The sequence below is a fragment of the Pinus tabuliformis genome, chromosome 2_2 (assembly GCF_031772625.1).
Source record: "Pinus tabuliformis cultivar Carrire ecotype Pingquan chromosome 2_2, CPIR1, whole genome shotgun sequence".
NCBI lineage: Eukaryota > Viridiplantae > Streptophyta > Pinopsida > Pinales > Pinaceae > Pinus > Pinus tabuliformis.
This window is the reverse complement of record NC_142300.1, coordinates 1,302,261,031-1,302,272,257: the sequence shown is the minus strand read 5'-3', so window position 1 is coordinate 1,302,272,257 and position 11,227 is coordinate 1,302,261,031.

Here is an 11,227-nt window from a genome sequence, read left to right as displayed (position 1 = left end):
CCCTCTTAATATATATATATATATATATAAGTCTTAATATATAGAGATTAATATAAACTAATTTTTACATATTAATTACCTGGTATTAATATATAGAGATTAACATTTTAGTATGTATATTAATAAATATACTACTAAATAGCTAAACAACTATCCATATATATATATATATATATATATATATATATATATATATATATATATATAAATATAAATTTTAATCATGTAAAAATTAATGAGTATCCTACTATAATGTTATTAAAGTTAATATAGAATTAAGTATTTATGGTACCAAAATAAAAGAAAATCAAAATATATTAGAAAAGTCGGGAAAACAATTAATTAAAAGAATAACATATTATTATTATTATCTAATTTTAAATTGGTGTATGGAGCCACTTCAGCAATTTGACTATTAATTCTACTAAGGCATACATACTCTACCCCCTCTAGTTTTGAACATGTAACCTCTTAGGAGGAAACACATGCTCTTAACCATTTAAATAACTTACCACAAATATATTAATAGTACAAAATTACTACAAATAAATTAGAATGTAGGGTAATAAAAATGAAAAGAAAGGATTCTATATAAAAATATTATGATATGGGTAGCTAAATATTGATAATTATTAAATTAAGGTAATTAACAATCATAATAAATTACTAGATAATTAATATATTGAAGAATATAAGTAAAATTATAGAAATTCTACCTTTGAAAAAAGAGGAAAGGGATAATCCAAAAGACAAAAGAGAGTTAGGGATAGGTTAATTTAGCAATATAAATTAATCATAGAAGGGGAAAAGATTAAAAAAGGGTAAAAGAAAAGAAAGGGGAGGAAGAGGGGAATGAACAATTTTGAAAAAAAAAAAACTTTTAGGAGGAAGAAAATTCAAAAGTAACAATGGGAATCCAGTTCTTACTTATTTTCCAACCATCATTTTTGTTGAGATTTCCTAGTGTTTTTCAATTTCAATGGCTTCCCTAAAAATCCTACGATGATAGTGACCGATTTTGGCAAGGATCTTGAAAGTTTTCAATGAAAATGTGGTGCTTGTTTTTCTTAGCGTGCTCTGCTAGAGAAAAATAATGAAATTGACTATGTTTAATATCAACCATATGTTCTTGAATCCTCATTTTTATGGATCAACATATCTTACCATCATAGAGAATGCCACAAGAACACAAAATTAAATAAACATCTTTCATAGTTGAAGAATTGACAAGATCTTTAACTAGCCTCAAGATACTGAGTATGGTGTTCATAGAAACTTGATTTTTTCGTAATATGACAACTATCTTATCCATGGTTCTGTAAGTATTAAATCAAAATTGCTCACATCACAAAAGCCTTAATTCAAAGATTTATAATGCTATCAACTATCTTAACATTTTAATTCAACAAAATTATGATGATTTAAAAATGATTTTTATATTACTTTTTTAATTTAAAAATAATAATAATAATTCAAGTAATCTATTATGATCTTATGATTCGATAAACCAAATAAAGCTTAATTAGTACCAATATCTTCAACAACATTTTATATCATATTTTTAAATAAATTTTATTATTTAAGATATATCTTTTAATTATAGTACCCATATCTTCAACGACATTTTATATCATATTTTAAAATAAATAATATTATTTTTCATTTTATTATTTAAAATATATCCTTTAATTATTATAATTCAAATTATTTTTTATAAATATGTATATTTTTATTACTTATTAATATATTATCATAAAATATGTTATGTTTAACGCCCATGCATACTGACAAGGTTTTTCAAAAGTATAAAAGCATGTATTAACTTGACTAGACGAGAGGAGGGAAGCGGGGAAGGATCACGAGTTGAGTGGACAGAGGGGCAAGGAAACCCCACGTATTGACTTGGCTTGACTTGAGTGAGGAGGTGCAATGAAACCGCACGTATTGACTTGACTCGAGTGGGGTGGAGGGCCAACTGGCAGGCGTTTACAGGGTACCGAACGTATCGAAACAGACGTCGACTTGGAAAATAGAAAATCGATTTGGAAAAAAGAGAGCAGAAAGTGGCCAAAAAAGTTTTCCACCGAGAAAGACAAATTCCATCGTCCAATACACGCTAAGAAATTAAAGTATCTAGCGTATTGACTGGGACTTGAGTGGAGCATAGGGGCCAATTAATCAAATAGATTGGGGCAAAGAAGGCAGTAAGAAGTTTCCTCCGTATTGGCTTGACTTTAATGAGAGAAAAAATGGGGAAACTAATGCCAAAGATTCAGAGGAAATTTTAAAAACGATTCGAAAGGTAAATAATGTCTACAAATTATTATAATTAAAATTATTTCGGATGTTTAGAAATCATTATAATTATAAATATTATAAAATAAACTTAACCTTTGATTTTCATCTTGTAAAGTTTGTTTATTATTTTCAAGTCCGTGACAGTGAAAACCAGGGATGTTTGTGCGGCTTAGCCAAGAAAAATGCGAGATTGGAGAAAGACAAATTCCATCATTCCATCGTCCAATACACGCTAGACAAATTCCATCGTCCAGTACAGAGATATGGATTTAGGAAATCGGAAGGCAGTTACAGATCTCTAGTGTATTGACTTGGACTTGAGTGGAGCATGGGGGCCAATTAATCAAATAGATTGGGGCAGAGGGGCAAAGAAGGCACGAAGAAGTTTCTTCATAATGAAAAGCAGCTGTATTGAGAGAGACTAATGTAGTCACAGACCTGAGCTGTCCGTAGAGCAAAGGGGGAAAGAAATCGACTCTAGTGGAGCAGAAGGGGCAGAGGAGCTAAAAAATCGGGGGAGTATAGTGACGCTGACGCCGTAGAAAATTTGTGGCAATAAACGAAGAAAAAGGTTGGAATAAAGACGAATTCTACGCAGGATTTCTATATATATGGAACGCATGACAAGAAAAATGCGAGATTGGAGAAAGACAAATTCCATCGTCCAATACACGCCAGACAAATTCCATCGTCCAGTACACGCTAGACAGAGATATGGATTTAGTAAATCGGAAGGCAGTTACAGATCTCTAGTGTATTGACTTGGACTTGAGTGGAGCATAGGGGCCAATTAATCAAATAGATTGGGGCAGAGGGGCAAAGAAGGCACGAAGAAGTTTCTTCATAATGAAAAGCAGCTGTATTCAATATTGAGAGAGACTAATGTAGTCACAGACCTGAGCTGTCCGTAGAGCAAAGGGGCAAAGAAATCGACTCTAGTGGAGCAGAAGGGGCAGAGGAGCTAAAAAAATCGGGGGAGTATAGTGACGCTGACGCCGTAGAAAATTTGTGGCAATAAACGAAGAAAAAGGTTGGAATAAAGACGAATTCTACGCAGGATTTCTATATATATGGAACGCATGATAGCTAAGAACACACAACTCAGAGCATTTGAAGTATTGTGTAGTGTGAGTGGTAGAAATGGATCTTCTGGTGATGTTATTGTTGCTTCTGTGCATGGTTGCCTCTCTGCCTGCAACAACGTCTATCAATCACTCGGCGTGGAAGACATATTCCCATTCTCCGCGTCGGGCAGGTGCAGATCATCATCAAGATCTGTATTCCCGTCCTCGTCATCAGGGAACTGAGTTATATGGCCACATGCCACGTCGATTCACTTCTCTCCCACGTCACTCTGATTCTGAACGAATAGAGGAGGAAGGTGATCAATTCATGGTGTCATCAATGGAGGCTCGGGCTCAGGAGAAAAGCGACCTCGATGCTCTTTTGTCGTTCAAAAAGTTCATCGTATCAGATCCATTTGGTAGCCTCTCCAACTGGACGGCGTGTTGAAAATATAATTTCAACTGCGATCGCCGATATCGCATCGGCAAAGTCGAAGTGAAGGAATTATAAAGAAGCCTTTGTGTTTCCGATGAGCGATCGCCGATATCGCTATCGGCACATCGCTATCGGCAATATCATAGGGTCGGGGTCTTTGACATGAGTAAAGTTGCGATGCGATGGAGCGGACCCGACAACATGATAAATAGCTTTTGATAAACTTTCAAGTCCGCGCTCAGGGCTTCCGATATCCTTGTCCACCGTCCGATTTGTTTGAATGCTTTCTGCCGTTGATCGTTTGAAACCTGCACACGGGCCTGCGTACAGTCAAGTTTTGCGTGAAGTGAAAAATTTTTGGTTTAATCGCAGTGGAAGAAAGGACATAAAATTTAATGCGTCAACGTAGAATTAAGTGGTGGCCTTTAATATGGTGATGGGCATACATTCCATACGTTTCTTTTTATATATTTGTTTACATACGACATGTGAAGTTTTATATGTGTGTTAGGTGTAGGATTTAATTTGTATGTTTTCGTATTAAGTTTTTGATATGTGTATGAGTCACGTAAAATGTGCTCATTTATTACTGTGTTGACTTTTGTTTTTCTTGTATGGCACACGGGAAGTTTTCGCGTGTGTTCACAGTAGAGAAAAATATGAGGGTGCAGTAAAAACAAACACACACAGCAGTGTGTAAAATGTGAAGAACCAGAGGGTGAATGCACAGCAGTGCACAAATGTATTTGGTAATGTTTTGTGAGGCATTGTAAAACAGAGGAATAACAAAAACCATGTGTGGTTTTGCACAAAGGAAATGTTGGAGCGATTTTTGTAAGCCTGAGTAAATTTGTTTTACAGCAGTAAACTTATGTAAATTTTTATATTACAGCAGTAAAGTTTTTGTTACAGCAGTGAATGTAAAAGGGATTTACAGCAGTTAACCCAGTAATTTCTCATAAATCTTTTATGGTGTTGAAATACTCTGTCTCTCAGTGAATTTTTTTTAAGTTGTCTGTGCACAAAAGATCCCGTGAAGGAAAAACAGAGCATTGCCTCTGTGTGTTTATTTGAACATTTGGTTTTTGGTATTTTCTCCATGTAAAAATACCCAACAGTGGTATCAGAGCAGGCTTAGGCTCTTTAAAGAGGTTAAAGAAGCTGAAGGGAGAAGGTTGTTGCTGCAGCAAAACTTCTCAGTCAGACAGAAGACTCAGACAACAAAGGGTTCAGGTATTTCTCAAAGATTTTTCTTTGTGTTGCTGCTGAAAGAAACAGTCGTTTTTTTAAATACACAGTCAAGGAATGACCAGCACAAGCACTGGTATGGGTTTGTTTAACACCCAACTCCCACAGTTTAATGGGAAGAACTATGACTACTGGTCAATAACTATGAGAGCCCTGTTTGCCTCTCAAGATTTATGGGAAATAGTTGAAGATGGTTTTGAAGAAGTAGCAGATGAAAATGAGTTCAATGCACTAACTCAGGGAGAGAAGGATCAGCTGAAGAGCAATAGGAAGAAGGATGCAAAGGCCATTTTATTGTTGCATCTAGCAGTAGACCAGAGTATATTTCCAAGGATAGCAGCAGCTAAAACATCAAGTGAAGCATGGAAAACCCTCAAGACAGCCTATCAAGGCATGGAGAGAGTGAAGACAGCAAAACTACAATTGCTGAGAAAGGATTTTGAGAACTTGAACATGAAGGAGTCAGATAACATTGACTCATTCTTCACTCAGGTGATTGGTGTAATCACACAAATGAGAACTCATGGAGAAACCATTGAAGATAGAAGGATTGTGGAGAAAATATTGAGGGTCTTACCCTCAAGGTTTGATGCCATAGTCACCACCATTGAAGAGACAAAGGATCTCTCAAACTATTCAGTTGATGAGCTACATGCATCACTGATAACACATGAACAGAGGTTGAGTAGGAATGAAAACTCATCTCTTGAGCAAGCCTTCAAGACCCAGATGTCCTTTGGAAGAGGAAGAGGTCAAGGAAGAGGAAACCGAAGAGGAAGAGGCAGAAGCCAGAACAGAGGTGGTAGGAACAACCCAGCAAATGCACAAGGAAGAGGCAGCAATCTAAATCAGAACCAAGGCCAAGGCAGCAGCCAACAAGGAGGACAACATCATGCTCAAGGACAAAGGTATGAAAAATCCAATGTCCAATGTTATTACTGTAAAAAGTATGGGCATTATGCCAGTGAATGTAGGAAGAAGCAGCACGACATGAGTAGTAGACAAAATGAAAATGTTACTAGGGAAAACAGCAGCCAAAATAATGTGTTGTTAGCATGTAACATGGCTGAAACACATAGTGAAGACATATGGTTCTTAGACTCAGGTTGCAGTAACCATATGACCGGAAACATAGCCTTCTTTTCTGCCCTAGATAAAAATGTGAAATCAGAAGTCACACTAGGAACTCATAGTAAAGTGTCTGTTATGGGAAAAGGAGAAATAAAAATACTCTCAAAGCAAGGAGAAAGGAAAACCATAGCAGATGTATACTATGTCCCCGGAATGAGATGTAATCTCTTGAGTATTGGACAGCTTGTCCATAAGGGGTACAATGTTTTCTTTAAAAATGATGTGTGCACCATCATGGATATACCACCCAGCAAAAGATGCATTGCTGAAGTGAAGATGACAAGGAACAGGATGTTCCCTCTCCGGATCAGGGCAGACATGAAGAACAAAAGGGAAATGGCAGCAGTCACCCAAGAGGCCTTCCAGAGCGTGCCAAAGGATGAGAACTGGTTATGGCACTTGAGATTTGGGCATCTCAATTTTGGAGGCCTAAACTTATTGAGCAGAAAAGGAATGGTAAAGGGATTACCATTGATAGAGAAACCGGATAGCCTATGTGAAGGCTGCATTTTGGGAAAACAACACAGAGAAAGTTTTCCATCAGGGAAAAGCATAAGGGCAAAGACACCCTTAGAGGTTATCCACTCAGATTTGTGTGGACCAATGCAAGCTCCATCATTAGTAGGCAGCCTATATTTCTTGACATTCATTGATGATTTTACAAGAAAGACTTGGATATATTTCCTCAAGAACAAAAGTGAAGTGTTTGAGAAATTCCAAAACTTCAAAACACTTGTGGAAAACCAAAGCGGGCTGCATATAAAAGTTTTGAGAACTGATAGAGGAGGTGAGTATATCTCCAAGGAATTCCTAAGATTTTGTAGAGAAAATGGAATTCATAAACAGTTTACAGCAAGGTACACTCCGCAGCAAAATGGAGTTGCTGAAAGGAAGAACAGGACCATCATGGATATGGCAAGGAGCATGTTGAAGGCAAAGCATTTGCCGAATGAGTATTGGGCTGAAGCTATACATTGTGCAGTTTATATATTGAACAGGTGTCCTACAAAGGCAGTCATGAACAAAGTGCCAGAAGAGGCATGGAGTGGAAGAAAGCAAGGAGTCACCCACATGAGAGTTTTTGGGTGTGTGGCCTATGCACACATACCAGATCAGCTAAGGAGGAAGTTGGACAGCAAAGGGGAGAAATGCATCTTCATTGGATACAGTGATGAATCCAAAGCCTACAGGCTGTACATTCCATCTACCAAGAAGTTCTTTGTCAGCAGGGATGTTCAATTCATTGAAGAGGAAGCTTGGGATGGAAGCATAGAGAAAACAGTGAATGTCAAAAACTGTTTGTCTCATGATGAAGATGATGAGGAGGTGGCTGAAATACATCCCCAAACAGCAGCGCCAACACAAGGACAGCAAGGGACACCATTGAGGACAACACAAGGACAGCAAGGGACACCATTGAGGACAACACAAGGACAGCAAGGTACACCATTAAGGATTAATGAGAGTGCTTCTCCAAGCACACCACAAGGAGGAAATTCAAGTGCATCTTCAAGCACTTGCACACCAAGTGAACGAGGTAAGAAATTTAGAAATCTAAGTGACATTTATGATGAAGGAATGAATTCCTTATTTGCTTTGTATTGTCATGTTGATGATCCTATTCATTTCGAGGATGCAATCAAAGATAGGAAATGGATAGAAGCTATGGATGAGGAAATTAATGCCATAAAGAGAAACAAAACATGGGATTTGGTAGAGCTACCGAAAGGCAAAGAAGTCATTGGTGTGAAATGGGTCTACAAGACCAAGAGCAATGCTGAAGGCAAGATTGAAAGGCATAAGGCAAGGCTGGTTGTCAAAGGGTACAAGCAGCAGTATGGGAGAGATTATGAGGAGACTTTCGCCCCGGTTGCAAGAATGGAAACCGTGAGAGCAGTGTTGTCCATGGCAGCACAAAACAAATGGAAAGTCTACCAAATGGATGTGAAATCAGCATTCCTAAATGGAGTGTTAATGGAAGAGGTCTATGTGGAACAGCCTCTCGGATATGAGAAGAAAGGTCAAGAGCACAAAGTGTGCAAATTGAAGAAAGCTCTTTATGGGCTGAAGCAAGCGCCAAGAGCATGGTACAGCCGGATAGATTCATATCTATTGGATAATGAATTTGACAAGTGTGAAGGAGAACCCACAGTCTACATCAAGGAAAAGGATGGTAAAATTTTGATTGTGGTCTTATATGTTGATGATGTTATTTTCACAGGTAATGATGATCAGCTCATTAAGAATTTTAAATCAGTCATGAAGGATGAATTTGAAATGACTGATATGGGTTTCTTGAGATATTTCTTAGGCATAGAAGTAGAGCAAAATGAAAAAGGAATTTTTATATCTCAAGCAAGATATGTAAATCAAATTTTGAGCAGATTTAAAATGGAAGAATGCAAGGCAGAAATCACTCCCACAGTGATGGGATTAAAGCTCAGCAGAGAGGACAGCAGCAAGGATTTTGATCCTAGCTTGTATAAAAGTATTGTTGGCAGCCTTATGTATTTAACAGCAACTAGGCCTGATTTAATGTATGCTGTTAGTTTAATTTCCAGGTTCATGGAGAGAACAAAGGAGGCACATTGGCAGGCAGCAAAGAGAATTTTGAGGTATGTCAAAGGTACCAAAATGTTTGGCATATTATATAGTGTCTCATAAAGTTCAGATTTAATTGGTTACACTGATAGCGATTGGGCTGGAAGTGTAGATGATCGGAAGAGCACTTCCGGTTATGTTTTTCATATGGGTTCAGGAGCCATTTCATGGGCTTCTAAGAAGCAGTCCATTGTAGCATTGTCTACAGCAGAGGCTGAATATGTGGCAGCTACAGCAGCAGCATGTCAAGCAGTGTGGATGAGAAGAATGTTGAGAAGCTTAGGCCAAGAGCAGGCAAAAGCGACAGTGATCTTTTGTGACAATAGCTCTGCTATTGCATTGTCAAAGAATTCAGTGTTTCATAAAAGAACGAAACACATTGATACAAGGTTTCACTACATCAGAGAATTGGTGAACAATGGAGAAATTGTCTTGGAACATTGCAGGACTCAAGAACAGGTAGCAGACATCTTGACAAAGCCATTGGATCAGAAGAGCTTTGAATTTTTGAGGAAGTGTTTGGGTATGATTGAATTCCCGACAGTTGAAATTAAAGGGGAGTGTTGAAAATATAATTTCAACTGCGATCGCCGATATCGCATCGGCAAAGTCGAAGTGAAGGAATTATAAAGAAGCCTTTGTGTTTCCGATGAGCGATCGCCGATATCGCTATCGGCACATCGCTATCGGCAATATCATAGGTTCGGGGTCTTTGACATGAGTAAAGTTGCGATGCGATGGAGCGGACCCGACAACATGATAAATAGCTTTTGATAAACTTTCAAGTCCGCGCTCAGGGCTTCCGATATCCTTGTCCACCGTCCGATTTGTTTGAATGCTTTCTGCCGTTGATCGTTTGAAACCTGCACACGGGCCTGCGTACAGTCAAGTTTTGCGTGGAGTGAAAAATTTTTGGTTTAATCGCAGTGGAAGAAAGGACATAAAATTTAATGCGTCAACGTAGAATTAAGTGGTGGCCTTTAATATGGTGATGGGCATACATTCCATACGTTTCTTTTTATATATTTGTTTACATACGACATGTGAAGTTTTATATGTGTGTTAGGTGTAGGATTTAATTTGTATGTTTTCGTATTAAGTTTTTGATATGTGTATGAGTCACGTAAAATGTGCTCATTTATTACTGTGTTGACTTTTGTTTTTCTTGTATGGCACACGGGAAGTTTTCGCGTGTGTTCACAGTAGAGAAAAATATGAGGGTGCAGTAAAAAAAAAACACACAGCAGTGTGTAAAATGTGAAGAACCAGAGGGTGAATGCACAGCAGTGCACAAATGTATTTGGTAATGTTTTGTGAGGCATTGTAAAATAGAGGAATAGCAAAAACCATGTGTGGTTTTGCACAAAGGAAATGTTGGAGCGATTTTTGTAAGCCTGAGTAAATTTGTTTTACAACAGTAAACTTATGTAAATTTTTATATTACAGCAGTAAAGTTTTTGTTACAGGAGTGAATGTAAAAGGGATTTACAGCAGTTAACCCAGTAATTTCTCATAAATCTTTTATGGTGTTGAAATACTCTGTCTCTCAGTGAATTTTTTTTAAGTTGTCTGTGCACAAAAGATCCTGTGAAGGAAAAACAGAGCATTGCCTCTGTGTGTTTATTTGAACATTTGGTTTTTGGTATTTTCTCCATGTAAAAATACCCAACACGGCGGAGAATTCCGAAAACATGTGCTCGTCATGGTATGGTATTCACTACCGACATCATACCAAGATAGTGGTCAGCATAGACCTTTCGTTTCGGTTCTTGGAAGGTACCTTTTACCGCAACCTTATTTCACTCTTTGATTTATTTTTGTTGCACTCTTTGAATCATTCTTTCTGATAATTTTTCCATTCCATTTGAATCATTATTTCTGATACTTATTCCACAGGAAGAATTCCAGCCAAGTTTGGCCAGCTTAAAGCGTTGCGAGCACTTGATTTGAGCTACAATCTACTCTCAGGTTCTATTCAACGACTTGATTTATTTTTGTTACACTCTTTGAATCATTTTTTCTAGATTGACCATTGCGAGCTCTTGACTTGAGCTACAATAAACTCTCAGGTTCTATTCCAGTGGAATTGGGCAAGCTGCAAGCGTTGCGAGCACTTGATTTGAGCTACAATCAACTCTCAGGTTCTATTCCAGTGCAATTGGGCATGTTGCAAAAACTAGAGTCCCTAGCTCTAGAGGGCAACAATTTCACAGGCAGTATACCACGTCAGTTGGGAAATTTGACACAGCTGAGACACCTCTCATTTTCTCGTGACAATATGAACATGATGGCTTCTATTCCTTTCAAAATATTCCAGCTTCCCCTCCGATCTCTTTCTCTTGGCCACTTAACCATACCTAAAGCCATTATGAACTTGACCTCCCTGACCGAGTTAGAGATACACGGAAATAGTTTCACCAACATACCCCATGAAATCGCCGATTTGAGT